The sequence below is a fragment of the Mirounga leonina genome, unplaced genomic scaffold (assembly GCF_011800145.1).
Source record: "Mirounga leonina isolate KUSES-001 unplaced genomic scaffold, KU_Mleo_1.0 Mir_53, whole genome shotgun sequence".
NCBI classification, from domain to species: Eukaryota; Metazoa; Chordata; class Mammalia; order Carnivora; family Phocidae; genus Mirounga; species Mirounga leonina.
Genome location: NW_023270807.1, coordinates 28,061,909 through 28,089,812, shown reverse-complemented (window position 1 = coordinate 28,089,812; position 27,904 = coordinate 28,061,909). Strand labels below are relative to the sequence as shown.

At 35.9% G+C, this 27,904-nt stretch overlaps 1 pseudogene; it reads left to right on the top strand.

The window, feature by feature from the left end:
• The first annotated feature begins 95 nt into the window (after positions 1-95).
• Positions 96-24,213, top strand: LOC118000984 (annotated as a pseudogene).
• The last annotated feature ends 3,691 nt before the right edge of the window (positions 24,214-27,904 follow it).

The window sequence follows — 27,904 nt, the reverse complement described above, 5'->3', positions numbered from 1 at the left end:
GCTTTATAACAAAATGGAATTATATACCTATAAAATATGCTATGTGTTGATTATTCTTTAGGCATGTTTGTTTCCTATTTCAACTTTAGGAAGGAATGAGTGACTGGAGAAGAAAAAGAGGATTTAATAAACCAGACGGATCTGTGCAGGTAAAAATTGGTAGTATTAGTGTGACTTACTGGACTTAGAAGTAGTGATATTATGAGATATATATGAGATTAGATATATATATACCCAAACCTGTTTTAGAAGTCATGTGACTATTATCTGTAAATGATTATAAAGCCAGTATTTCTTAAGCAACCAAGGATACGGAATGATGGGAGAGATATATGTTCTCTAGATTTTGATCTTGACCAACCTGAAGTAGCCCTCTTACAAAAAAATATATCAGAATGGAAACAATATTTATAACTAGCTGTATGAAATAGCTGCTGAGAATTGTATTATTTAATCTGATAACTAGAGAATGCAATTCAAACATAAGTTGGCTTTAATTATTTTAAGAGCAGTGATTTGGAAGAAGATTCAAGCTTATAACTACAAAAGGAAGAAAAGTGGGTTAAAGATAAAGGGAGATGGTGTTTTTAGGAGAGTGTTCTAATATTTCAAGTTTATTTACTTTCAAGAAAGTTCACACAGAAGTGATTAATTCACAGTCACTGGAGATAGTCAACATTAGCTGGACCACAGCTGTCACCAATTCCATAGATAGGACCCAAGAATCTGCTGATGGTGGAAGTACCTGACATTTAAAGAAAATAACAATGAACCCTGATATTATAGGGTGTTTTTCATGCTTTTCTCACCCATTTTGTGATCCAAGGAATAGCATAAGGATGACAGGTTGTTTGTTGAAGCATAATAATCCTGTGGTCCTTTCAAAGAGTTCTAATGGAAAATGCCTCCCTGAATGTTAGTATCTTTTTTTAAGCATATCTAGTTCAACACTTAATAGACTACACATTATGGAAAATATGAGGGTTGTCATGACAACTGGATGAAAAATTTAGTTGATGTAATTCATTCCACATAATGCAGTTTTCTCTTCCTTCCTGTTTGTTTAAAAAATAATTCCATGCAAAGTCCATAGTCTGCACTGAAATAGCCTGCAGTATGTCTGAAAATATATACTGCAAAGTTAAATAAGACCTTAAGGAAAATTTATTTTGTCCTGTCAGATTCTGCCAGTATTGTCCTGAATCCACCTCACCCTCCCTCAAGTCAATTTAGTGCCCTGAACATTGAATGTAGTATGCATATCCCCAGGCTTAAATTGAGCTTAGGAGGAATTCGTTCTTGACTTAGAGTTTGGTGAGCATAAAAAGTAGGTTAATTTTATAGAAAAGATTCAGCAGCAAATTTGAAATATCAAAGTGAAGCATATAATTCCATTTACAGTGTACATGGAGGGCAGACTGAGTCACTAGGCAAGGGAATGAAAGCCTGGAGTGTCAGACCACAGCAAGGGTCATAGAGAGTATCTGGTTATGAAAATATTTAATGAAATAAATAATTTGGATTTCAGTTTCAAATAATCATATTCTACTTGTTTCCTAGGAAAATAATGTACCAGATGGAATCCTATCACATTCATATCTTATCACCTAATGTAAATATAGGTGACTACGTTAATGGAACCAATATTATTTTGTACATTTTTCTAGCACTATTAAATATTTACAATAGTAGAAATAAGCAGAAACATAGATAATGACCAAATATAATTTCTACCATATAGGCATTCCTTTTACTTTCCTCTCCAGCGAGTGAAATATAAAAACTCAGTGCACCAAGAATGTAGACATGCTCACATATATCTCAGCTTTTCCTTAAAGGAAAGTTAAAATTTTAGTTATAAAATTAGATAACTCTTTTCATAAAATTTATATTTAATTATTTATGAAAAACTGAGAAGTATAAGACTCTCCATAATCTATTCCAAACTTTTCACTTACTCCATCATAGTTCTCTTCTTACTGCCTTTTTTGGATTAGAGAAATAAATAAATAAATTTCATGAAGTATATTAGCATCTGACAAGAAAAAAATATACAGGTTTTTATGAAATATTTAGGGACATTTAAATTTCAGTGGTAGATTATTAAGTAGTATAGAGTCATTAAAAATTAGACATTGTAATTTCTCCATAGTGTCCATAGTAAATTTGTTGGGTTTTATTAGGAGTAAAAAGTTAGGAGGAAATACTTTGTTTCAGTGTTAATGAAACCCAAAATCTGAATAATACATTATCATTATATTAGTTTGAAAAGCATCATAGAATTTTAGTGCTGAATCAATTTAACTTTATCTTTCGTAATCCTTAATGGACATTAAATTGGCATGAAAAAATGTAAGATAAGCTTAGGATTCTGTTTCTTGCACTTGGGTTTCACAAAATATTGTCACACCACATTAGATAATATCAATTTCTTAAACTTGGAATCATTGTTGTCTGCTATAGAACAAAGTCACTTTTCTTTGGACAAATATGCATTTTTACCTCCTCCAGACTGTTCATTATTTCCACTAACAATACATTAACAATATTATGGTTTATATATGACTGTTCTGAAATTTCCATATATGGACATGAAGAAATTATGAGGAAAAAAACAAACAAAAAGCAAAACCCCCAGACATTTAAAAAAAATCAAAGTGGACACAGAGTGCTCAAATCCTAATAGTGTTCAGAAATTTATTCACTAGCATTTTTATTTCCTGAAATATAATTTATTGATGTAATAATATATTTAAAAATATATATAATTCCTCAAATTAGTACAAAATATAGTTATTCCTCAGGATAGTATATTTCATTATTCTTTTCAGAGCAAATATAGGATTTTACAATAACTTTTTAAAAATTCCATAGACCAATGTATATTCTCTTACTCATTGTTGTAGATTTGTACTGGGTCAACTGAGTTATGCTGGTATTGTTTTCCAATTCCATATTTCTAGATCATCATGGGCCGCAAGAGACGTTTTGTGTTGGCTTTGGAAGACGAAAGTGAACCAGCAGCCAAGTTCTTTCTCAGCTCAGAAGGGCAGTGCAGAACTAGGTGCTGTGGTAATGCACACATATCGTAGCTGATTTGCCAGCTCATCTCATTGGCCTGGGACAACTGCCAGGCCCACGGCTTCTTCAGTTTCCGCCAGATCTTGCTCATTCTCTCCAACTCCTGGGCACTAGTTTCTTTTGCATGTCACCTTCATCATCAAAGCTGGAGACTGAGAAACCAGTGCAGATGCCAGCTGGTCTTCATGGGCTCCAGTTTGCCCTGACTCTCCTCCACTTCATATCTATCTTTCCTTCCTGACAGACTGCCCTGCTCTTCAGGCCCAGCACCAGAAGCGAAGCCACAGGTGTATATGAACTGTAACCAGTACTTACAATTGTTTAAATTTAAACCTTTTGTATGAATTCCATACTCTTTATCATTTTTAGCGATTCTATTTTTATGATTGAATCCTGCGTGACAGACTCATTATCTTGAATATTAATTGCTGTTATTCTCAGTTATTCAGCAACATTTAAATTTGCCACATAACGTTCTGAAACATAGTTTTCCTTTTTTTTTTTTAAGATTTTTTATTTATTTATTTGACAGAGAAAGACACAGCGAGAGAGGGAACACAAACGGGGAGTGGGAGAGGGAGAAGCAGACTCCCTGCCGAGCAGGGAGCCCAATGCGGGACTCGATCCCGGGACTCCAGGATCATGACCGGAGCCGAAGGCAGTCGCTTAACCAACTGTGCCACCCAGGCGCCCAACATAGTTTTCCTTTAAAATGTTTTACTTAGCTTTGCATCTTATGCTGAAGAGCAAACTAATGAATATTTTATTAGTCAGTGGGTGAATTCTTCCCAGTATAAACATTTAAAAAAAAATAAAATGCAATGAAATAAAAAAATAGATAAAATGCAATGGACTTTGCATTTCAAAATGTAAAATGTGTAGTGGAAAGCCTAAGATGTTACTATTAACATTTTAAGATTGTATTTATTTATTTATTTGAGAGAGAGAAAGAGCATGAGCTGGGGGAGTGGCAGATGGAGAGGAAGAGAAAGAATCTCTTAAGCAGACTCCCTGCTGAGCACAGAGCCTGACCTGGAGCTACATCTCATGACCCAGAGATGATGACCTGACCTGAAATCAAAAGTCAGACACTCAACCAACTGAGCCACCCAGGTGCTCCACTTTTAACATTTTATTATATTAAGTGTGCAGTAAAATGGTCAGAAAAGTACTTTTCCAAAAGCAATGTGAATAAAGTGGATTCTGGGAAGGTGTAGCCTGAACACACATCCTCAGTTCCTTCTCATGGTGTCACCTCCTTTGAAATAACACAGCAAAACATATAAGCCTGCTTGTGTAGCTTAGGTAATATGCCTAAGGCTCTTTTATTCTGGTAAATTCCAGGGGATGGCCCTCATTTCTACTGTACAATAAGAGAACTGGAGGGCCATCAACAAAAGGTTTGCCTCTCTTCTAAACCATGAAGATCTGTATATTTCATGACAAATTAAGGAGCTCCATCTGTACTATCCACATGAATAAGCTGTGCAAGCAATCCTCAATCCTGCTGTGAGTAGGATTCAAAGGTAATTGGGTGCTGAGACTGAGTTATTCCATCTACAATAAAAGAAGCAGATAACCTCTTACATCCAGAAAGGGCTGTTAACAAAGGACTTTTCCTGGGCATCTCAGCTCAGAGGTGACCCATTTCCTAGCCCTTGTAATGTTGCACTCACCAAACACATTCTTCCCCCTATTTTCTTATTTAATAGACTGATCTGGAGCTATGGAAAATAAACAACTAAATAAATAAGTAAATTATAACTTCCTCAAAACAAATTAGTAATGTGAAAAAACAAGACTATGATGATGAACAACATTGAAAGACTACCAAATATGGAGAGATGAGAACATTTATTTAAAATAATGACAATCCTCAAGGAGTTGCTGAAGAAAAAAAAACTTTCTAGAATTAAGGCTTGATTTCTAAATTTAAAAAAATAACAATTCACAATGTTTAATAGGTTCCTAATACTGAGAAGTAAGATCAAGTTGAGTATTTCACAAAACAGAACAGGGATGCGAAGAGGAATAATCATGAGACAAGTCACAGGAACAAAACTAAGACAAAAACAATAATCTCAGACAAAGTGAAAAAATTAAGCACATAATCCAGTAAAAAGGTGGTAAGTTAAAGATATCAAGGCCAAAGACTGGGGATCCACATTACCTGGCTATATTATTTATCAGCCATGTGACTTGGGTTTATGCCTCAGTTACTTCCACTCTAAAATTGGGAGAATCATATCAATAGTATTATTTTATGGGGTATTACTCTTCTTTTTTGTTACAAAACCCATAATAATTTTTATCTACTCTTTATTTTTTTTAAAGATTTTATTTATTTATTTGACAGAGAGAGACAGCGAGAGAGGGAACACAAGCAGGGGGAGTGGGAGAGGGAGAAGCAGGCTTCCCGCGGAGCAGGGAGCCCGATGCGGGGCTCGATCCCAGGACCCTGGGACCATGACCTGAGCCGAAGGCAGATGCTTAACGACTGAGCCACCCAGGTGCCCCTTTATCTACTCTTTAATCATGAAAATTACTGTGCTATTATTTGTGAAATATGTAGAACAGAACTGGACACTGCATTTGTGCAATGGAAGCAGAAGTGACTCTTCTAATTATTAACCCAGATTTAAAAGCTAATGAGATACTATTATGAATGTGTATCATTAAACTTGAAAACTTATGTGACAATTTCCTAAAAAATAAAAAAGGAATTACCAAAACTTCTTTGAGAAAGAACAAAAAACATGAATAGTTCTACTAAAAAAAAAAAAAATTCCAGTAAGATACTTTTTATCTTGATATTGTGATAATCAATTATTAATTAGGAAATTCACAAAAACTGAATGATAGACATAACAGGAAAATGACATGCTATATGACTCACCAAGTGACTTAAAGAGAAAGAAATGGACATCTATATATCCAAAATTCAACAAAAAACAAGGAAAACACATCAGAAGTAATCTAACAGTTTATTCAGATAGCCATGAAATGGCTAAGAATACTGTAAAATATTCATGTGTACTCGTTACTAATTAGATGAATAATATGGTCAGTAAAATGCATATATAATAAACTTTCACTATCATGTATCAGAACATAACAGTCACTATTAATAGAAAAAAAGAATAAAGATCTAAATTATTTACTCTTGGCCAGGGTAAGATAAAATAAGCACACTCTACTTTGTCTTTCCTACTAAAGGTAACTATAAAATCTGGACAGAATGCATGCATCATCAGTTTGAGGACTTTGAAAAAAAATAGCAGGCATTTTGGAGAAAAAGACCAGAATTCTAAATGCCACAGAACTAGCAGTAGCTTTACCATCTTTCCCCTACTGGAAAAAAAAAAAAAAAATCTCTAGCTATAATGCAAAAACAATCCCAAAGGGGGCATAAGTGTGGATAGAGAATAATCCAGGAGAACCCTACTAGTTCTGGCTAAATAGTAGAGACAGTGCAGAACTATTTCCACCCTTTTTCCCCCCTTCTCTCTCATTCTCATGCTCTAACCACCAAACAATCTCTTAGCAATGTTGCCAGAAATATCAATGTAATGGAAATCTACAGGAGCCAAAACACTGAAGAAGAGAAACTCTAATAAATGGTGCTCTGATTCCATGAGTTTGGGGCAAATCCCTTGATTTTTTTTTTTTTTTTTTTTTTCTCTCTATATCCCGGTGTCATCTTGAATGCAGGGGATGCTGTAGAAGTGTGCTACAGAGTGGGCTTATTAAAGCTTCAGCTTTCTGGCTATCTGGAGAAAGAAAGGGGAGATATGTATGCACAAATCTGACACTAACTAGCAAGCTAAGGATTTTGAGAACTAAACTGAAAGAGACTACTGCTCAGGTCTCAGAGTCATTGGGAACTACACGCCAGGGACAGATCTAAATGGCATTGCAAAGTCTTTCAAAACTGAACTAACGTTGGACCTACAGTTTAAAGTAGTCAGGTTGAAATTTGCAGCCTGAAGCTAATCAGGTCAATTGCATGATTAAAGAAAAAGTATTATCATTCTCCATATGATTTAAACAGGATCAAAGATTTAATAGCACAATATCCAAATGTACAGTACACTATCCAAAATCATTTAGCATATAAAAAACTAGGAAACTCTCAACTGGCATGGAACAAGACATCAAGACAGAAAAGTGTCAAAATAAAAAATACTGTTGGAATTAACTGGTGAAGATTTTAAAGCACTCTTATAGGAATGTTTCAATAAGCCATTGTGAACACTCTTGAAACAAACTTAAAGACTTATCCAGGAAAAATAATATATAAAGAAATAAAGAAATATGATAACAACCACCACCACAACAAAAATTACAAAGGACAGGTTCAATATTCCTCTGGAGATGACAAAAGAACATGAAGATAGAACAATAGAAATTATCTAATCTGGCAAAATAAATTTTTTAAAAGATTAGAAAAAAATAAGCAGATACTCGGGGATCTCTGGAAATATAACAAAATAATTAATATGCATGTCAATATATTCCAAGGAGAAGAGAAAGACTCCAATAATATTTAAAGAAATAATGCCTGAAATTTTCCTAAGTTTTGGGAAAACATACAACAGATTCAAGGAACACAAAAAAATTTGAAACAAGATAAACTAAAAACAACCACAAGAACAAAAATGCCCAGTCATATTACAATCAAACAGTTTGAATAGAAGAAAAATAACCTTGAAACAACCAGAGGAGGAGCACCTGGGTGACTCAGTCGGTTAAGTGGCTGCCTTTGACTCAGATCGTAATCCTGGGGTCCTGGGATCAAGCCCTGCCTTTGGTTCCCTGCTCAGTGGGGAGTCTGCTTCTCCCTCTCCCTCTGCCCCTTCTCCCGGCCCCACCTACCCCACCTAGTATGCACATGCTCGCTTGCTCTCTCTCTCTCTCTCTCAAATAAATAAACTCTTAAAAAAAAAAAAAGAGGAAATCAAAGCATTATTTGTAGGAGAATAATGATCAAAATGACTAGATACTTCATCAGATTTCATGCAGGCCACAAGAAGATAGAAAAATCGTTAACGTACAGAAAAAAATCATTTATGCAGAATTATATATCCAGTGGAAACAACCTTTGGAAAAGAAGATGAAATACAGACATTTTCAGATAAAAGTAAACTAAAATAATGTGTACCTCTGAAGAGGTCTGAAAGAATCACTACAGGAAGTTGTTCAGAAAGTGGTTAGGGTGCCTGGGTGGCTCAGTCAGTTAAGCGTCTGCCTTCGGCTCAGGTCATGATCCCATAGTCCTGGGATCCAGTTCCACATCGGGCTCCCTGCTCCGCGGGAAGCCTGCTTCTCCCTCTCCCACTCCCCCTGCTTGTGCTCCCTCACTCGCTGTCTCTCTGTCAAATAAATAAATAAAATCTCAAAAAAAAAAAAAAAGAAAAGAAAAGAAAAGAAAGAAAGACAGTAGTTAAATTATACCAGAAGGAAGCATCACGAAACATGAGACTAAAGGAAGATCAACAGAAATGATAACTATCTGGATGGGTATATATGAGAGATATTCTATTCTAGACTTCTTAAAATTGTATTTGTTGGCTCCAATCAAATTTGATAACTGATGTGGTTTTTAATGTAGGTAGCTATAATGTATAAGGCAACTACAATATAAAAAAGAGAGATTAAAGGGATCTATATAGTAGTAAGGTTTCTAAATTCCACTTTAAGTGGAATAAAAAAATTACATAAAAAGGTGTAATAAAATGGAAAAATTAAAATGGAATACTAAAATATGGCCAATAACCCAAAAGGAAGCAGGAAAGAGTAAATATAGGAACACACACACACACACACACACACAAAGAGGAAAAAAACAAAAGACAAATAATAAAATTGTAGATCTAAATCCAAACATGTCAATAAATAAATGTATAGGCATAAACATTAATTAAAAGACAAGGATTGTCACATATATAAAAACAAGCAAACAAAACAAAAACAAAACACTGCCTTATAATTTTGTCTCCTAGCAATTCACTTCAAATGGAATTACATAAATAGGTTTAATTGAAAAAATGAAAAAAAAATTCTAGCACTAATCAAAGAAACCTACAGTAGTTATAAATCAGACAAGTAGATGGAGGAGCAAAGAAAATTGCCAGATATAAAAATAAGACCTTACATATTGACAGAATAATCAGTTCATCTAGAAGGCCTCACAGTCATAAAAGGATATGGCCCCTAACTGTAGAGCTTCTGAATATATGCAGCAAAAACTGACAGAACTGAAGGGAAAAATAGCGGCTGGCGTCTTTCCCTCAGTATGTTTAGAGATTCATCTATGTTACAGTATACATCAGTACTTCATCCTTTTGGTTTTAATAATATTGCATTGCATGTGGAATTTTCCCCAAATATATCCAAAATGTGTTTATTCATTTATCTGATGATGTACATTTGGGTTTTTTCCACTTATTGGCTACTGTGAATAGTGCTGCTATGAACATGTAAGTGCATGTACTTGTTTAAATATTTGTCTTCAGTTCTTCTGGGTATAGAGCTAGGAAGGTAACTGCAGGGTAATATGATTTCATATTTAACTTTTTGAAAAACTGCCATACTATTTTCCACATCTGAACCATTTTACATTTTCACAAGCAATGTGTGTGGGTTTAGATTTCTCCATTTTTTTACACTTTTTTTTAATAACTATAATTTTTATTATAGCCATCCTAGTTGGTGGGATATGGTATTTCATTGGGTTTTTTTTGTTTGTTTTTATTTCCTTAATTAATAATGCTGTTAATATGTCTTCACATGCTTTTTGGTCATTTGCATATATTATTTGGGGAAATTATCTACTCAAGCCCTTTGTCCATGATTTAATTGGATTTCTTCTATTTTTGTTGTTGAGTTTTAAAAGTTCTTTATGACAATATGAATAACAAAAAGAGAAATGACCATCATTTAATGTAAAATACTGAATTAAAAAAAATCCATGAGTGCATAGTAATACACAAATAGAAAGTGAGAGGGAAAGAAAAAATGAAAGAAAAAAAGAAAGGGAGGGAGAAGGAAGGAAAAATTAAAGGAGGGAGGGAGGAGGGAAGAAAGAAGAAAGAAAGCTCATCTGCCACTATTTGCATTGATTGCTATGCCAACCCTTTACCCTGAAAAAAAGGATAATTAAAAGGAAGGAATTTGGGGTGCCTGGGTGGCTCAGGCATTAAGCGTCTGCCTTGGGCTCAAGTCATCTGGGATCCAGCCCCGCATCAGCCCCACATCCAGCTCCCTGCTCCTCAGGAAACCTGCTTCTCCATCTCCCAGTCCCCCTGCTTGTGTTCCCTCTCTCGCTGTCTCTCTCTCTGTCAAATAAATAAAATCTTAAAAAAATAAAAATAAAAAATAAAAGGAAGGAATTTAATATTTACATTTGAAAAGGATGAACTTTAGTTTGTCTCCAATTCTTGAAAGAACCATTTTCTTCACAGGATAATGCTAGCTAATGAATGAACAATGAGTGAGTAATATAATTGAAAGTAGTTCTCTCTCCCCCTAAATATATGAACTTGCTATTATTAAGAACAATTGTGGGGGGAAATGCATTATGACAAAAATAGTGTAATAGACAAAACAAATAAAAACCTAGAGCTATCCTCCCTCTACAAATCATTTCATACCTACTATCCAGAATATAGAATACCATACTCTAGCTGCAATGCGGCAATGTTTCTGTGTATGCGCATTGAGGGGGATGGGGATACTTGCGAGGTACTTCTAAAAGCATGTTTCCATAAAATTTGGAACTAAGTGAAGACACAAAACAACCTCCAACTATTGCTATTCTGTTCTTTCATCCAAATCTTGTGCAATTAAAATGTGTAATATCAAGGTAGATTGAGCATTCATTTAGTTACTGTCTCCTGCTTTAATTTTTACTTGGTAAAGCTACTCTTAGAAACTCTTAGCGTTTTAAAATGTATAAATGTGTATGCAGGACAGTAAAGATTAGAGTCCCCCAGTGCTCTCAAAACAATTAGAAGGAAGCATCTTGTTCCCCCAAATATGTGTTTAGTATGAATGCGTAGGGCAGTTTGAATTCTTTAGGAGGACATATTAAATACTGAAACACACACGCACATCATTTCACTCATTTTTGTTTATAACAGAGCTTTGAATGTGGAATCTTTCTGTTTTCTCCTCCTTTACGTCCACATTTTATACACCTGTTTAACAAAGTCAGAGAATTTAAGAAATAAGCAAATGTAATGAGGATTTTAAAAATGAATTACTTCATTTCCTTTCAGCCTCTTAGACTGTGATTTTTGCTTCCAGCACACGAACCATTTGTATTCCACCACTGGATTCTCTCCTCATCCGTCTTCATGGTCCCTTCAGCTCCCAGGTGCTAACAGAGCCATGTGCAGGCTGCCCCACGCACAGCAGTGAACAGAGCCATCGTGTTTGTGAGCCTCATCCTTGAATATTGCATTGGCACATGTTTCAGAAAAGAAGAAGCATTTTCCAGGTGCCTCCTACTGTGATTAATATGTGACTTTCTTCCCACCTTTCCTCAAGACACCAAACTTCTGAGTTTAATTTCCTCATATAAAAATCATTGATTTCCTTAACATTCATCTTCATATCCATCATTATTTGGACCATAAAATCTCATGACTTGAGCTGAAATTTTCCCAAGTGTAAATTATATGAATGTAAGTAGAATTTTGTTGTTGTTGTGTTTTTGGAGAACAGCTACTTACAAATAGTTATTTGCGGCATTGTGAAATATTTCAAATCATAGAAAGCAAGGGAATTTTCACGTTTATATTATGAATGTACAAGGTAAAAGATATATTTGATTTTTTTCCAGTGAATTATTTTTATTTCCAATAAGTAAGATATTAAACCTGTTTGTAAAAAATAAACGGGTTTGAGGAATTTAGGTTTAGATCAGAAGCTTATGAAAAAAATGTGATTTTATAATCAAACAGAATTGAAAGGAAAAACTGAAATAATTGTTTGGATTATTCAGCTAGTTGGGTGTTGCAGTACTTGTAGGTAACTTCAGATTTATTATATGCACTATAAACAGGAAATTTGACATTTAACATCACCTAAGCAATACATCTATACATATACACACAGATACATATATGTAATATAGAGACTATTCAGATAACCTATGTGCAGTTGGGTCCATTTATTGTACACTTTATTTCATATCACCACCATCCATCCTGTGTTTTTGGAGCTGCTCATAATCCCTCTGGATTTTAGTTTAGTTTTTTTTTTTTAATGTTATGTTAATCACCATACATTACATCATTGGTTTTTGATGTAGTGTTCCATGATTCATTGTTTGCGTATAACACCCAGTGTGCCATGCAGAACATGCCCTCTTTAATACCCATCACCAGGCTAACCCATCCCCCCACCCCCTCCCCTCTAGAACCCTCAGTTTGTTTCTCAGAGTCCATAGTCTCTCATGGTTCGTCTCCCCCTCCGATTTCCCCCCCTTTCTCCTTAAAGGGATACATTTCACCAATCTAAGAGACTCATTTTGTATGATGCCACAGAAATATCATCCAATGAGTGGAAGTCATAAACAAATAATCCTTGACCCTTTATAAAGAAAGCTTTAAAATACCTAAAACTAAACAATGATGGTCCAGGATATTTTGTTGGCAGCAAGAGTCTCTTGACCAGAATTATCCAAGCAGTATGAATTAAAGCAATTAGCAATTATGTCTCTTTACTGTTCACACAATGTCCAGTTATATCATTTTATGAATGATAATTACTAAATCCAGGCAGACAGAAAGATCACTTGGCTGGTAAGTAGTCTGGACTCACATTGCTTTGTGATTCAATAAATCCAAGCTTTATTTTGTTGCTACATTTTTCCCCCACGCCCCCGATTCAGGAATCACATAATGTCAGTGACTGCACTAAACTTCTAAGTTTTATTTCTTAACTTCTATTGAAACGCTTATCCGATGCCTGAATATCTTTTACCACTACTTTGAAAAAGATAAAGCAGGCTTCCTGCTGAGCAGGGAGCCCGTCGCGGGGCTCCATCCCAGGACCCTGAGATCATGATCTGAGCCGAAAGCAGACGCTTAAAGACTGAGCCACCCAGGCGCCCTGAAATGTAAGTATCTTTTAAAAGCCTCTCGCCAAGCTTGCTTTCTCAAGGAGTGCCAAGCCAGCCCTTTGAAATGTAACCATCTAGGAAGATAGTGTCCCCTACCTCCCAGTCTCGGATGGGAAAGTAGGAGTTTACACCCATGAACTCCTAGCTCTAAATTGTAAAATTACCTCCTGTCCCAGAGATACAAGAGTTTACTTTTCCTTTGTGTAAGGCTGATCAGCAAATACACATGGCTCAGAATGCACCCACCCCCCCATCCAGTCAGCTCTTAGAAACCCTCCAGGCCTTTGTTTCATTAGAATTGAGGTCAGACTACATTCTGATTTCTCTTCCCTGTTGCCTTAAATAGTCTTCAATGCCTGTTTAACTTTGTCCATTGAAATTTTTACTTTGAACAAGGTCTAAGGATGTTTGATTTTATTTTTGAAACCAGATAAGTTTTTTTATTTTATCTTTTTCATAGTTTTCTAGTTTCATATGGATTTGAAGGAGATTCATGGATGAATATACTGTCTTGACCAAAGGTTCTTAAATTTTTTTAGAAAAAGATTTTAAGACATAATGCTTAAAATTCAGATACGTTATATAAATTATTGTTTATTTATTAAGAATTACAAATTCATCTTCTTTAGGAGATATTTCTTCAAGAGTGCAACACAAATCATCAAATGTAAGACAGCTTTGAATAAAATGAATAGTCATTAATAGATCTTTGCAATTGAAATTAAGTTTGATAGTTGGCTAAGGGTTTATCTTGAGATCTATGAGTCATCCAAAGCTCTCAGTTCGTTTCCATGGAATGAAAAGTAGTGCTAAAATAAAGATCATTACTCATCCACCCTCACTGGAAAAAAAAAAAAAGTCCTTGTACTCATTTTCCCCTGGGATAAGAAAAGAGACTAATCAATCAATCAGAGGCTTTTTTACTCCATGGTAGGAAATTAGTTAGCTATCTTTCCCAATGACAATGCATTTGTTTTTCAAACATTTTACTTACAGTATCCTGAATTTTTTATTAATGGTAGTAAGATTAAAACAGCTTTATCTTGACTCAGCTCATAGAGCAGTGGGAGGAAATGTTAGCTTTTTGTTTCCATATAATTGTGGGAGTCTCATGTCTCATATATGGTAATCCGAAGACAGAGAAAAGAGATTAAGGGTGTCTTTACCTTGAGATATGTTTTCAGCTCTGTTCAAGTCACCCTAATTTTCAAAATTAACAGACTAATTGCAACAGGGTTTTGTTTTTGAAATAGTTTTAAACATTCTGCATTGAAACTATCATGGATAAAAATTCAAAATTCATATAAAATTTAAAGCTTGTACCCCAGATTTTGCCAAATCTTTGAGTTTGGGATGGGTATCTTTAGGAAAAGTTCCTAAATTCACCCTTACCCTAGGTGAGTTTTCTCTGCTGATAGGGATATTACCCAGCAAGCCTTCAAGGGTCTATCTACCTGTTTATGTTTGAGGAAGGGCAGGTTGGCTTTTAAAAATGTTCTCTTAATATTTACTTGTCGGTTTTTAAATACAGAACCACACTTTAATATATAGACATCTAAAGACCTAGTTAAGTAATGCAAAAGGCAAAAAAATAATTGATTATCAATAAGGGAGATCTTGTTTCTCAGAAGGCCATACTGATCGTTAACTGGAAATATGTGATGGATTTTAGTAAATTTCTAACAATCATTTAATTATATAAATGAAACAATATTCATTTGTCAAATGGGACTAAGCACTCAATATATAATTTCTTGATTAACAGCTCTGCCTTACAAACAAAATGACACGCACTTGTATATGTCCTTAGAAATGGAATTATGTGGTGAGAAGATAAAAATTTAGGATCCAAGACAAGTTGGGTTTGAGTCCAAGCCTTGAACTTGGTAGATGTGGACCTTGTGCAAGCTTCTCATTCCCACTGATCCTCAATATCTAAAGCTGGTAAAGTGTGAATATCTCCTTACAATATTGTATTGAGGAAAAGAAATGATCTAATGAGTGCATTATTAGCCTAGCATAGTACCTATGGTTCCTAGTTAAATTTCAATAAAAGTCTGATTTTTTCTCATTTATGGATGACTTATAATGTCTCTATGGGAGAAAAATAAATATCTTTTCATATTTCACATCATTCATCACTTGCTTTAATATAATGACCAACATAAAGCCTGGGCCCATATTTCCTAAACTATTCTAAGCAGCATAATTTCCCAAAAGATGTTCATAGGTGTTTTGAGGGACTTACTTTTTTTATTGTTCATTGACTGATTGATCGATTGTGTTTTTTTGTTTGTTTGGTTTTTGGTTTTTTTTGGTGGGGGGCTTACTTGATCAGATAATTTCACAAAATACTGAATACTATATACCAACGTTTTGGAGAGCCCTACACATATTAGTGTATCATAGGCTTTAAAATGTCCTGAAGTGGGGCGCCTGGGTGGCTCAGTCGTTAAGCATCTGCCTTTGGCTCAGGTCATGATCTCAGGGTCCTGGGATCGAGCCCCGCATCGGGCTCCCTGCTCGGCAGGAAGCCTGCTTCTCCCTCTCCCACTCCCTCTGCTTGTGTTCCCTCTCTCACTGTGTCTCTCTCTGTCAAATAAATAAATAAAATCTTAAAAATAAAATAAAATAAAATAAAATGTCCTGAAGTTAAAAAAATCATAAAGTTGTTCAATTTGATATGATTATGCATATTATTTTAAGAAAGCCCATTGCAGTGGTACTGGTAGTCCTTTCTCCCACCTTGGGGCAAAGTATGAAAATATGCTTCATGTGAATGGAGCTTGGGGAGGACTTGCAAGTGTGTGGTTAAATCTGGAGAAGAGGAGAATTATAAGACGAAATAAAGAGCAAATTGAAACAGGCCAACAACTTTCTACCTGGAAATAAGTACTGTGAAATATTTATTGTACTAGTTTCTACATTGCATAACAAATTACCACAGACTTGGCAGCTTAAAATCAAACACATTTATTATCTCATAGGTTCTATTAGGAATCTGGATATGGCTTAGCTGGGTTCTCTGATTAGAGTATCACACAGCAACAGTGAAGGTGTTGACCAGTTCTGGGTTCTCCTCTGAAGCTTGACCAGGGAAGGGTCTGCCTCTTAGATCCCCAAGGGTGCTAGCAGAATTCATTTCCTTGCAGCTGTAAGATTAGAACCCAAGTCTTCCTCCTTCTATCTATTTGAAGATTCCAGCTTCCAGCTATTTTCCTCATCTTTTCCTTTGTCATTATCTTCTGAATTACCTTCATGTCTTTTTTTATGGCTTGATCCCAATCTCTCTTGCTCCTTTTTTATTATATACTTGTCATTTTTGCGGAGTACATAAATCTCCAGCTACCAGACACCTTGCGTATCTGAAAAGGACTTTATTCTACCCTTCAGCTGTATTTTACTCATTTGTTAATATCCATTTGTTTGTTACTCTCTGGAAGCTTTCAGGTCTGTAAACCAGTGCCCTAGGGCTTACTCCTGTTCGTTCTCTCAGGCATTAAAGACTTAAATGTTTGGTCATTCAGTTCTGGGGAAATTTTTTTTTTTTTTTAAAGATTTTATTTATTTATTTATTTATTTATTTGACAGAGAGATAGAGAGCACAAGTAGGCAGAGAGGCAAGCAGAGGGAGAGGGAGAAGCAGGCTCCCCCCTGGGCAGGGAGCCCAACGTGGGGCTTGATCCCAGGACTGTGGGATCATGACCTGAGCCGAAGGCAGCCGCTTAACCGACTGAGCCACCCAGGCGCCCCTCGGAAATTTCTAATATTAGTAATTTTATCATTTCTTTTCTCTCAGTGTTTATTGTCTTTTTGGCTGGGACTTGTATTATTTCAATGTTGAGCTTCTTAGTCTAATCACTTACTAAAATAGATATGAATATACACACACACATTCCTTTGCTATGTTCCATGTCTTTATCTTTTGATTTTTTATTTTGTTTTCTGGAGAATTTCCTTAACTTTATCTTCCAGTGCTTTTATTGATTTTGTTCAGTTTATGTTATCTTATCTCTCACAGGATTTTTTTTTTTTTTTTTAAGATTTTATTTGTCAGAGAGAGAGAGAGCACAAGCAGGGAGAGAGGAAGGCAGAGGGAGAAGCAGGCTCCCCGCTGAGCAAGGAGCCTGATGCAGGACTGGATCCCAGGACTCTGGGATCATGACCTGAGCCGAAAGCACTTTAACCAACTGAGCCGCACAGGCGTCCCTCTCTCACAGGATATTAATTATATTTCTAGGCAAAGAAAATTCTTCTACTCCTTTATTAGTTCCTTTTCCTCTGTGTTTTCTTTTCATTCTTAGTTTTGATGTATTGTTTTCTCCATCCATTTCATTTAAGAATTTACTTTCAAATATCTGATAATCTACATATTTATATATACATACATATATGAGTATTGAATGTATAAATATCATATATGTGTACATATGTGTGTATATATGTATATACAGAGAGAGAGCAAAAGTTTACTGAAGAATAACAAAAAAATAGGCAAATATGCAAATCAAATGGTACAGTTCACAGTATTTTCACAGACAGAGCAAATTTAATGTAGCCAATACTCAGATTGAGAAATAGAACTTTACCAGCACCCTTGAAATCCTCATCTTTATATAAATAGGATCATACAATATGTACCTTTTCTATGTTTGGCTTCTTTTGTTGAACAGTTTATTAGTTCCATTCGTATTCATGCATATAATTCTAGTATGCTTATTCTCCTTGTTATAGTAAGGTGTAAATATACTACCATTATTTTATCTGTTTAGTCAATGACTGGAGTATAGGTAGATTCCATTTAGGGGCTAATACAAATAATGCTGTTATCTAAATATTCTTGTAAATGTCTTTTTGTGCACAGATGCACATGTTTTTATTGGTATACTAGGACTAGTTTTGCTGGGTCATGTGATATACATACTGCCAGTTATTCAAAGTAGTTCAACAATTTAGACTCAATCATTAATGTATGAGAGTCATTTTTGGTACATATCCTTGCCAAAATTTGCTAATTCTAGCTTGGCTTACAACCACACTGTAAACTCTGTAAGGCACAAGCCTATGATGTAAATGGAAGTTGGGCTAAGCATTAACCTTGTGTTCTGAAAACTAAGAATAGGATAGCACGCGGAAATCATACAGTTTATTATAATAGAGCTTCTTTCATTTATTGGTCTCAGGAAAGCATTCCTACTTCCCTATGTGCTTTGTGTCTCCAAAGGCAGAGTCCCTCTACTGCAATAACTTCAAAAAAATAAATCATTATTCTTCTCTTATGGAGGACAGTGTTCTGATAGCAATGTGTATTTGAAGAAAAAAGATCTGGGTTTCTAAATGCTACCTACACAGGACTTTCAAAAAGTAATTATAGGGGCACCTGGGTGGCTCAGTCGTTAAGTGTCTGCCTTCGGCTCAGGTCATGATCCCGGAGTCCCAGGATCAAGTCCCACATCGGGCTCCCTGCTCGGCGGGAAGCCTGCTTCTCCCTCTCCCTCTCCCGCTGCTTGTGTTCCCTCTCTCGCTGTGTCTCTCTCTGTCAAATAAATAAATAAAATCTTAAAAAAAAAAGTAATTATAATTTGGGCGCCTGGGTGGCTCAGATGGTTAAACGTCTGCCTTCGGCTCAGGTCATGACCTCAGGGTCCTGGGATCGAGCGCCACATCGGGCTCCCTGCTCAGCAGGAAGCCTGCTTCTCCCTCTCTCACTCCCCCTGTTTGTGTTCCCTCTCTCACTGTGTCTCTCTCTGTCAAATAAATAAAATCTTTAAAAAAAAAAAAAAGTAATTGTAATTTCAACCTCCACCATTCCATTCCAACTTTTAATGTTCCTGATTGTGCTAATTTTGTAAACCTTCCAGAGTTTCAGAGGTAATTGTGGGGGTTTTGGGTTTTTTGTTTTTGTTTGTTTGTTTGTTTGTTTTCTTCTTGCAGCAATGAATTTCAGCCGTTTCCATGAGATAAGAAAATGAATTATGTTGTTCTCTCTCCATGCTTGTCTCTTTCTTCTTTTGTGTTGTCTTTGTAGATTCATCCCTTGCTTTAAGTTTGGTTTCTGTTGTTGTGGTAGTGGTGGTAATGATTTGCTTTGTGTGTTTGTATTTTGTAATTTAACTGAGGCTTAAAGGGGAAAGGAGTAATCTCCATTATGCTTTGTGATCACATTTTCATAAGCAAGAAAGTTGTCATTTTTTAATCCATACAGGATATCTAAATAATTATATTAATTAATAACAGACATTTCTTATTATCCCAATATGTACATTTTTATTAGTTAGATGCTGATTGAAATAAATATCACACTTTAAATTATAGTTTTCATTTCCATCTACAAGTCACTTTAATATAACATTATGCTAATATATCAACATATTAATAATTTAAATTGCATTATATGTAATTTTTGGTACAAGTTGCAGAATACTCCCATGAAGGTATAAGAAAACCTTTACCTTTTCCTTTTATATTAAGATGCCCAGAGCATCTTTAGTTACCATTTTCCTGCATGAAAACATAGAAATCTTTCTACTTTATTTATTTATTTATTTATTTTTTTAAAGATCTTATTTATTTATTTGACAGAGACAGAGATAGCGAGAGCAGGAACACAAGCAGCAGGAGTGGGAGATGGAGAGCAGGCTTCCCGCCGAGGAGGGAGCCCAATGTGGGACTCGATCCCAGGACTCTGGGATCATGACCTGAGCAGAAGGCAGATGCTTAATGACTGAGCCACCCAGGCGCCCCAATTTTTGTACTTTAAGTTAATTTTTCAAATACTCTCTAGGAATAAATTATATTATGCAAAAGAATTTTCAAAACATGTTATAATGCAAATTGACAATTATTTTGATGACTGATATTATAGAAAGATACTTAATATAATACATTAAAATAAATTATTATTTTTTAAAGATTTTATTTATTTATTTGACAGAGAGAGAGATAGCAAGAGCAGGAACACAAGCAGGGGGAGTGGGAGAGGTAGAAGCAGGCTTCCCACTGAGCAGTGATCCCGATGTGGGGCTCGATCCCAGAACCCTGGGACCATGACCTGAGCCGAAGGCAGACGCTTAACGACTGAGCCACTCAGGCGCCCTAAAATAAATTATTTTATTTTTATTTTTTTTCAAAGATTTTATTTATTTATTTGAGAGAGAGAGAATGAGAGAGAGAGCACATGAGAGGGGGGAGGGTCAGAGGCAGAAGCAGGCTCCCTGCCGAGCAGGGAGCCCGATGCGGGACTCGATCCCGGGACTCCAGGATCATGACCTGAGCCGAAGGCAGTCGCTTAACCAACTGAGCCACCCAGGCGCCCCTAAAATAAATTATTTTAATGAAGAACTAACTCCAAAGATTCATGTAAAAAATGTTAAATATTTCACATCAGAAAGATTTATTTGGGCACCTCTCCTCTTATCTGCATAATTAACATAAGTATTATTTATAAATGGAATGAGAGTGAAGGGCAAGTTAGAGATATGATTATATTTCTTATATACATTTATTCCAATATTTACTTTGAAGCCATTTCAAAGCACTCCATACCTCACATGAAGTATAAAACTTTTTTTTTTTAAAGATTTTATTTATTTATTTGATAGAGAGAGAGAGAGTGAGAGCAGGAACACAAGCAGGGGGAGTGGGAGAGGGAGAAGCAGGCTTCCCGTTCAGCAGGGAGCCCGATGCGGGGCTCGATCCCAGGACCCTGGGATCATGACCTGAGCCGAAGGCAGACGCTTAACGACTGAGCCACCCAGGCACCCTATAAAACTTTTTTTAAATGACTACTTAAAATCTCTTTTGAGACACTACATATGCTCCTCTGTAACCAAATGAAAGTAGCATCATCATACATTCATATGTAACAGATTTTCTTCACTCAGACCAATTACTTGTATATATCAATATTAATAATTATGGGTACTCATTATAGTTGTTTATTTTATGCATTGTGTATATTTATTATTGCAATTTTCCTTGCTCTTCCAGACTATTATAATGTAATTGATGACAAGGTAGGATAGGTAAATCCTAAAGTTAGAATAAATATGGCATAAAAGGAAGACCACATGGCTGAGTGTGGTGTCCTTGAATCTATTCTTAGATTTCCTTTTCTTTTTTTTTAAAAGATTTGTTTTATTTATTTGAGAGAAAGAGAAAGAGAGGGAGAGCAGAGTGGAGAGGGGCACAGGGAGAGGGAGGAGAGAAACTTAAGCCAACTCCTCACTAAGCCCAGAGCTCACTGCGGGCTTATGATCTCATGACCCTGAGATCATGACCTGAGCCAAAACCAAGAGTCGGTTGCCTAACTGACTGTGACACCCAGATGCCCCCTCCATGTTTCCATGTGTCATAAACTATTGGTTAAAATCATTTTCCCTCTCCCCACCGCCCATCCACAAAGAGTCAGTTAGCATAACTGACCCTAGGGTTCCATAGGTCTAAATAGTGTGACCATTTTGAACATAGCTACAACAGAAGGTACCTGCTCAGGACATATTCTTTGTAAAACTTTAATCTGCAAGAAGTGTGGAGAGAAATGGAGACAAAAAAGACTGCAGATGAGATATATATCATTGTCATTTAAAACAGGTTGTGGGGCATCTGGGTGGCTCAGTTGGTTAAGCGTCTGCCTTTGGCTCAGGTCATGATCTCAGGGTTGTGGGACTGAGTCCTGTATTGGGCTCCCTGCCCAGCAGGAAGTCTGCTTCTCCCTCTCCCTCTACCTCTGCCCCCTGTTCATGCTCTCTCTCTTGCTCCTTCTATCTCAAATAAATAAACAAAATCTTTAAAAAAAAAGAAAAGAAAAGAATAGAAATAAAACACAGGTTGTAACTAGGATGTTTGCAATGAACATGGTGGGAAAGAAGAAATAGAAAAAAAATAGACATCATGAAGGAGGTATCAACATATTTGCTTAATCACTTAAAACAGTAACAGTTATACATCAGGTCATCTTTTGCCAATGTGATTTACAGGTTAAGCGTGAGTAAATGATATTTGTCATATTTATTTCTGCAGTAATTTGAGCTACCCTTAAGAGTTTATCATCTTAAATTATTTGTAATAAGTTCCGAGCTTGTATGTTCTAGCTGACAATGTTTGCTATAATACTTCCAAATCAATTTTTAGAGTAATTTTTCTTGTTTTTAGAAGGAGCACTAAACTAGAATACCTCATTATTGGTGGCTTTTGAATACTGTGTCAGGTTTAGCATACCCTAATGGTTTCTAATCAATGTAAAGTATTAGTCAAACAAAATATTGCTATTATAAAGAAATCTACATAAACTTCTCTTTCAAGTTTAGCATTTGGAAACAATATATGCTTACTTTCTTTTTTTTTTTTTTTTAAGATTTTATTTATTTATTTGACAGAGAGAGACACAGTGAGAGAAGGAACATAAGCAGGGGGAGTGGGAGAGGGAGAAGCAGGCTTCCCGTGGAGTAGGGAGCCCAAAGCGGGACTCGATCCCAGGACCCTGGGATCATGACCTGAGCTGAAGGCAGATGCTTAATGACTGAGCCACCCAGGCGCCCCATATGCTTACTTTCTTTGACAACTGTGTGCCTTTGGGCCTGTCATCTGAATTTTCATAGGCTCAGTTTTTTCCCCTGGAAAATGGAAATAGCAATAAATTACTTCCTAGGACTGTTGTGTTCATTGTATAAGAGAATCTATTTAAAGTATTCAACTCATCATCCTGGCACATAACAAAAGCTTATGAATTACATGCATGGCTCTGGGCGCCTGGGTGGCTCGGTCTGTTAAGCCACTGCCTTCGGCTTCTGTCATGATCCCAGGGTCTTGGGATCGAGCCCCGCATCCGGCTCCCTGCTCTTTGGGAAGCCTGCTTCTCCCTCTGCCTCCTGTTCCCCCTGCTTCTGCTCTGTCTCTCTGTCAAATAAATAAATAAAATCATTAAAAAGAAATTCACATACATGGCTCATTACTAGTGATAATTTCTATATATTCCATAACAACATTTCAAAAAATGTTTTTACACAGAATATTGACATAAATCACAGAATGTGATTTAAAAAAAATTCCATAGTCAAATACTTTTGGCTTGAATAAAATAAGACAGAATTTAAAAAAAAAAATGAGGATTTCTAGAATCACTAATAGGCTTATGGCATCAAGGTCTTCATGGAGGGCTGAGCGACTGCAGCTGGAGGGCAGAGGAGGTGGTGTGCCCGTCCTGTCCTCGCCCAGAGGTCGCATCAGGCGCCGGTGTCCAGGAAGGTGTTCATTCAGCCAAGACTACAGCAGTGGCACCCCGTGCCGGGTCCAGAGCAAGTCCTTGGCGGAGCTGGGGAACCGGATTGATAGGCAGCAGTTTGAAGAAACAGTTCGAACTCTAAATAACCTTTACGCAGAAGCAGAGAAACTTGGGGGCCAATCCTATCTCAAAGGCTGTTTGGCTTGTTTAACAGCACATGCCATCTTCTTATATGTGGAAACTCATTATGAGAAGGTTCTGAAGAAAGTGTCCAAATGCATTCAAGAGCAGAATGAGAAGATATATGCTCCCCAAGGCCTCCTCCTGACAGATCCCACTGAAAGAGGACTGTTGAGATTGAAATCACCATTTATGAAGACAGAGGCATGAGCAGTGGAAGATAAACCATAGAATTAAAGATCCCACCTCCAGCTGGGACCCTCATCTATCCACTGGCCCATCACAGAGTGTCCCCTACCAACTTTCCAGAGCATCATTCCTTTGTATCTGCAGCCAAATCTATGGTGCCATTTACTCCAGGACTGACTTTCTAAAATTCCACACCTGGAGTGTCCTCTAGTCGCTCAGCATCCACTTTGTGTCGCCAAATTGTGTGGGGCTCTGTAATCTTTTGAGTAGTTTCTGAGAAAACACAATGAAGCATTTCCCTTCTTTTATTCAAAGCCATTAATAAAATAGGCTGTTGGTTAGCCCAACATAAAGTTTCTTTCTTATTTGCCACCAGTCCCAGTGGTTCTCTCCATTCCTTGGGCCAGCTTCCCAAGTGGCTCTCAACTTCAAGTCATACCTTAACCAGTGTTCAGTCTTATTTCCCCCAAGTTCATAAAATACTTTTCTCCGGGATTTTGATGAAAGATAGGCTGTGTCTGTGGTTTTGCTAATGCATCTCCCAGATTTCAAAGAACTACCAGTTTTGCCATGACTAAAATCTTAAATGTTTCTGCTGTTCAGTTTCTCAAACTGGAACTCATTGGAAAAATAATGTATAATGTTATTTGTCTTATGATAGCAATTATTCCTAATTAAGGCAGTATTTAATGCAATTTCAAGGTATTTTTCTTTGGAGAGTTTTGTTATTTTTGCATTACCTTAAATGTTGGGAAGATGCAGTGTGTGTTGCATGCTCCTTACAAAAATAAGTAAGCATAGTAAAGTGGATCCTAAACCATCAAACACATAAATGTCCCTGCTGAGTCCCTGAATGTGTAATAAGCAAGTATAATAAATATTATAGTTTTTTTATAAATATAACTTATGAGAAAAAATGTTGATAGGAATAATACTGTAGATTGCTAATTTTTAACTGTCCCTACTGGCAAACCTTATGAATCATAGACTTTCTTCACATACAGTATTCAGTGCACAGAAATCTTCTGATTGGTTCAAGTACATTAAGTTCAGTGATTTACAACTAAAACTTTTAAGTCTGAGTCAGTGTTCCTAGTTATTTTGGCTGTATGTTCTTAGTATCAGGGTTTCTTATGCCCTTTTTCATCTCTGGGGTTTGAGAGCACTGTTTTTGTGAGAAAGTTCAGAAATATATTAGGAAGGAATGAAACAGTTAAAAGTTTTACTTTCAGAGATACTGTAGGTGCTAATACTGGATTTAATCTTTCAGATTTAGTTTCTTTTATGGACCTATTAGTTATTCAGTAAATCCCATCGGTCTGTGTAATATTTTAATTGGATAAATTCCTTTGTTACTTTAGAGCCTGTAATAATGTATCTGTCTGCCTTCTAAGCCTGTTGCAATAACTTTGCTGAAATAATAACACATTAGTAAAACTTTTCTTAAACAACAACAACAAATAATCATCATGGAGGGATTTTTATTTGCAGTATTTCCTAAGTTTATCTGACTACTTAGCATTGGTGGAGGAGAAGGAGGGTATATGGAGGGACTTGCATTCCATGGTTTCATATTTCAAAAGATGCTGCTTCATAGTCACTGTCCTTACCTTTCAGTCCTAGAATACATATACTTCCAAGTACAGGTTTAATTAAATGCGACTTCAACTCATAATGCCTAATCGACTACCATTTAATTCATCATATGGAATTAAGCCACATTAAGTTAATTTTATAAATACCATTTTTAGACATTTTGGTCTATTTACATAAAAATTGACATCATGGGGCGCCTGGGTGGCTCAGTCGTTAAGCGTCTGCCTTCAGCTCGGGTCATGATCCCAGGGTCCTGGGATCGAGCCCCACATCAGGCTCTCTGCTCAGCGGGAAGCCTGCTTCTTCCTCTCCTACTCCCCCTGCTTCTGTTCTCTCTCTCCTGTCTCTCTAATAAATAAATAAATAAATAATCTTAAAAAAAAATAATTTGACATCATTATTTCTCTCTTGATAAATTTAGTTCACAGATTATTTTCATCATTTTTAAAATGTAAGTATTATTTTAAGACAGTTGAAATAGAGACTATATAATATTCTATTAATACATAGAAAATTCTGATTCCCAATTAGAATTATATATTGAAAATTTTTATAAGGAAAAACATTAAAATGATGTGATTGTTCATTTTAAGAGCCATATTTATTTACTAAATGCCTTCCTTGATCATATGAATAGAACCTTTAACTTTTCAGCCTTACTTCAAACCTCAAAAACTATTTTTTATAGGAGCACTGAGAGAACTGCAATGAAATCACACCGTTAAAACCAAGACCCAATAATAAATTCTGAAGTGCTTAATTTGTCAAATAAAAGCAGCCATTCAACTTATAAAAACATAACTAAACAAAGATGAATTAACTTAGTTGTGAAGAAGTTTCTTGGGGGCAGGAAAGTGATTATGATGTTAAGTCAGCATTTCAAATATAAATGATCTATGGGAACCTTCCATAAAACAATAAAATATAAGCCATCCTCAAGAAAAATGTGCAATTTTTAAAATGCTAATAAAGAGCCTTGTACTTCATCCAAAAATTGTTCCCTAGGGTGAGTTTTTTGTTTTTTCTTTTTTTTTCAGTGCCAGTTTGGTGCTTGAAAAAAGAAGATAAATAAAAGTAAAAACTAACTGGTTTTGATCACATATTCTCCATGTGTCCTTGACATTTTAGCTAATCTCTAAAATTTTTAGTTTCTGATTTTTAAATCCAGGAGGATTAATAGCATGTATCCCAGAGGGTGTTTAGTAGGTTTATATGAGATAATCTAGGAAAATGCCTGTAAAAAATCCTCCTATTATGTTTCTCAAAAATGTTCTCTGGGGAAAGATTGGGCATATACATTTCAGTTTCAAATTACTTTTAATTGTTTATACCTTTGACTTAAAAATTGTGTTTATGAAGAGAGATCAGTTTTTTTAAAAGGAATTGAATAACTATTTATGTTAGTGAAGATTAAACTTAGATTTTTTGTTTTTTGGCCAGGTACCATATTTTGTTTGAAATTAGGAAGTTGTAAACCAAAAAGAAAGTTTTATTTATTTTAACTGTGAAATTTTTAGAAGACTATATTCAAGTATCTTTACTGAGCTAATTTTTTTTCATGTATAGATTTGTCTTTGAACTGTTTAACTGTTATAGAGTGAAGAGAGTTTAGCATTCATGTCAAAGAGAGTACTTGATTAAGTTGAAGCTAGAAAGATTAGTTTTAAAAATGATCATTCTCATCTTTTATTTTCCATTTTTGGTTGAATGTATTCCATACCTATACGCTCATTCATGTTTATTATAATTTTTTAATTTAAAAAATAATATAAGCAATGTCACTAAGTGAAACAAAAAAAAATATTTTAATAAAAATTAATTGTAGGGGCACCTGGGTGGCTCAGTTGGTTAAGCATCTGCCTTTGGCTCAGGTTATGATCCCAGGGTCCTGGGATCAAGCCCACCCCCCACCACCCCCCCATGCTCATGCTTTCCTTCTCTCTCTCTCAAATAAATAAATAAAGTCTTTGGAAAAAAATAAAATAAATAAATAAAAATAACTGTAAATAGTTTTTTTTTTTTTTAAGATTTTATTTATTTATTTGTCAGAGAGAGAGAGAGCACAAGCAAGGGGAGCAGCAGGCTCCCCACTGAGCAAGGAGCCCGATGCAGGACTTGATCCCAGGACCCTAGGATCATGACCTGAGCCAAAGGCAGACGCTTAACCAAATGAGCCACCCAGACGTCCCTAACTGTAAATGTTTAAATAAGTATATACAGTATCAATAATTGATATTTTTCAAAAGAGAAAACTATGTGAATTTTCCATACTAATAATACCATGTTTATGCTGATGGCATATTTATTTATTTTTTTTTTTAATTTTATTTATTTATTTGCGAGGGAGAATGAGATAGAGAGAGCATGAGAGGGGGGAGGGTCAGAGGGAGAAGCAGACTCCCTGCTGAGCAGGGAGTCCGATGTGGGACTCGATCCCGGGACTCCAGGATCATGACCTGAGCCGAAGGCAGTCGCTTAACCAACTGAGCCACCCAGGCGCCCCTGAT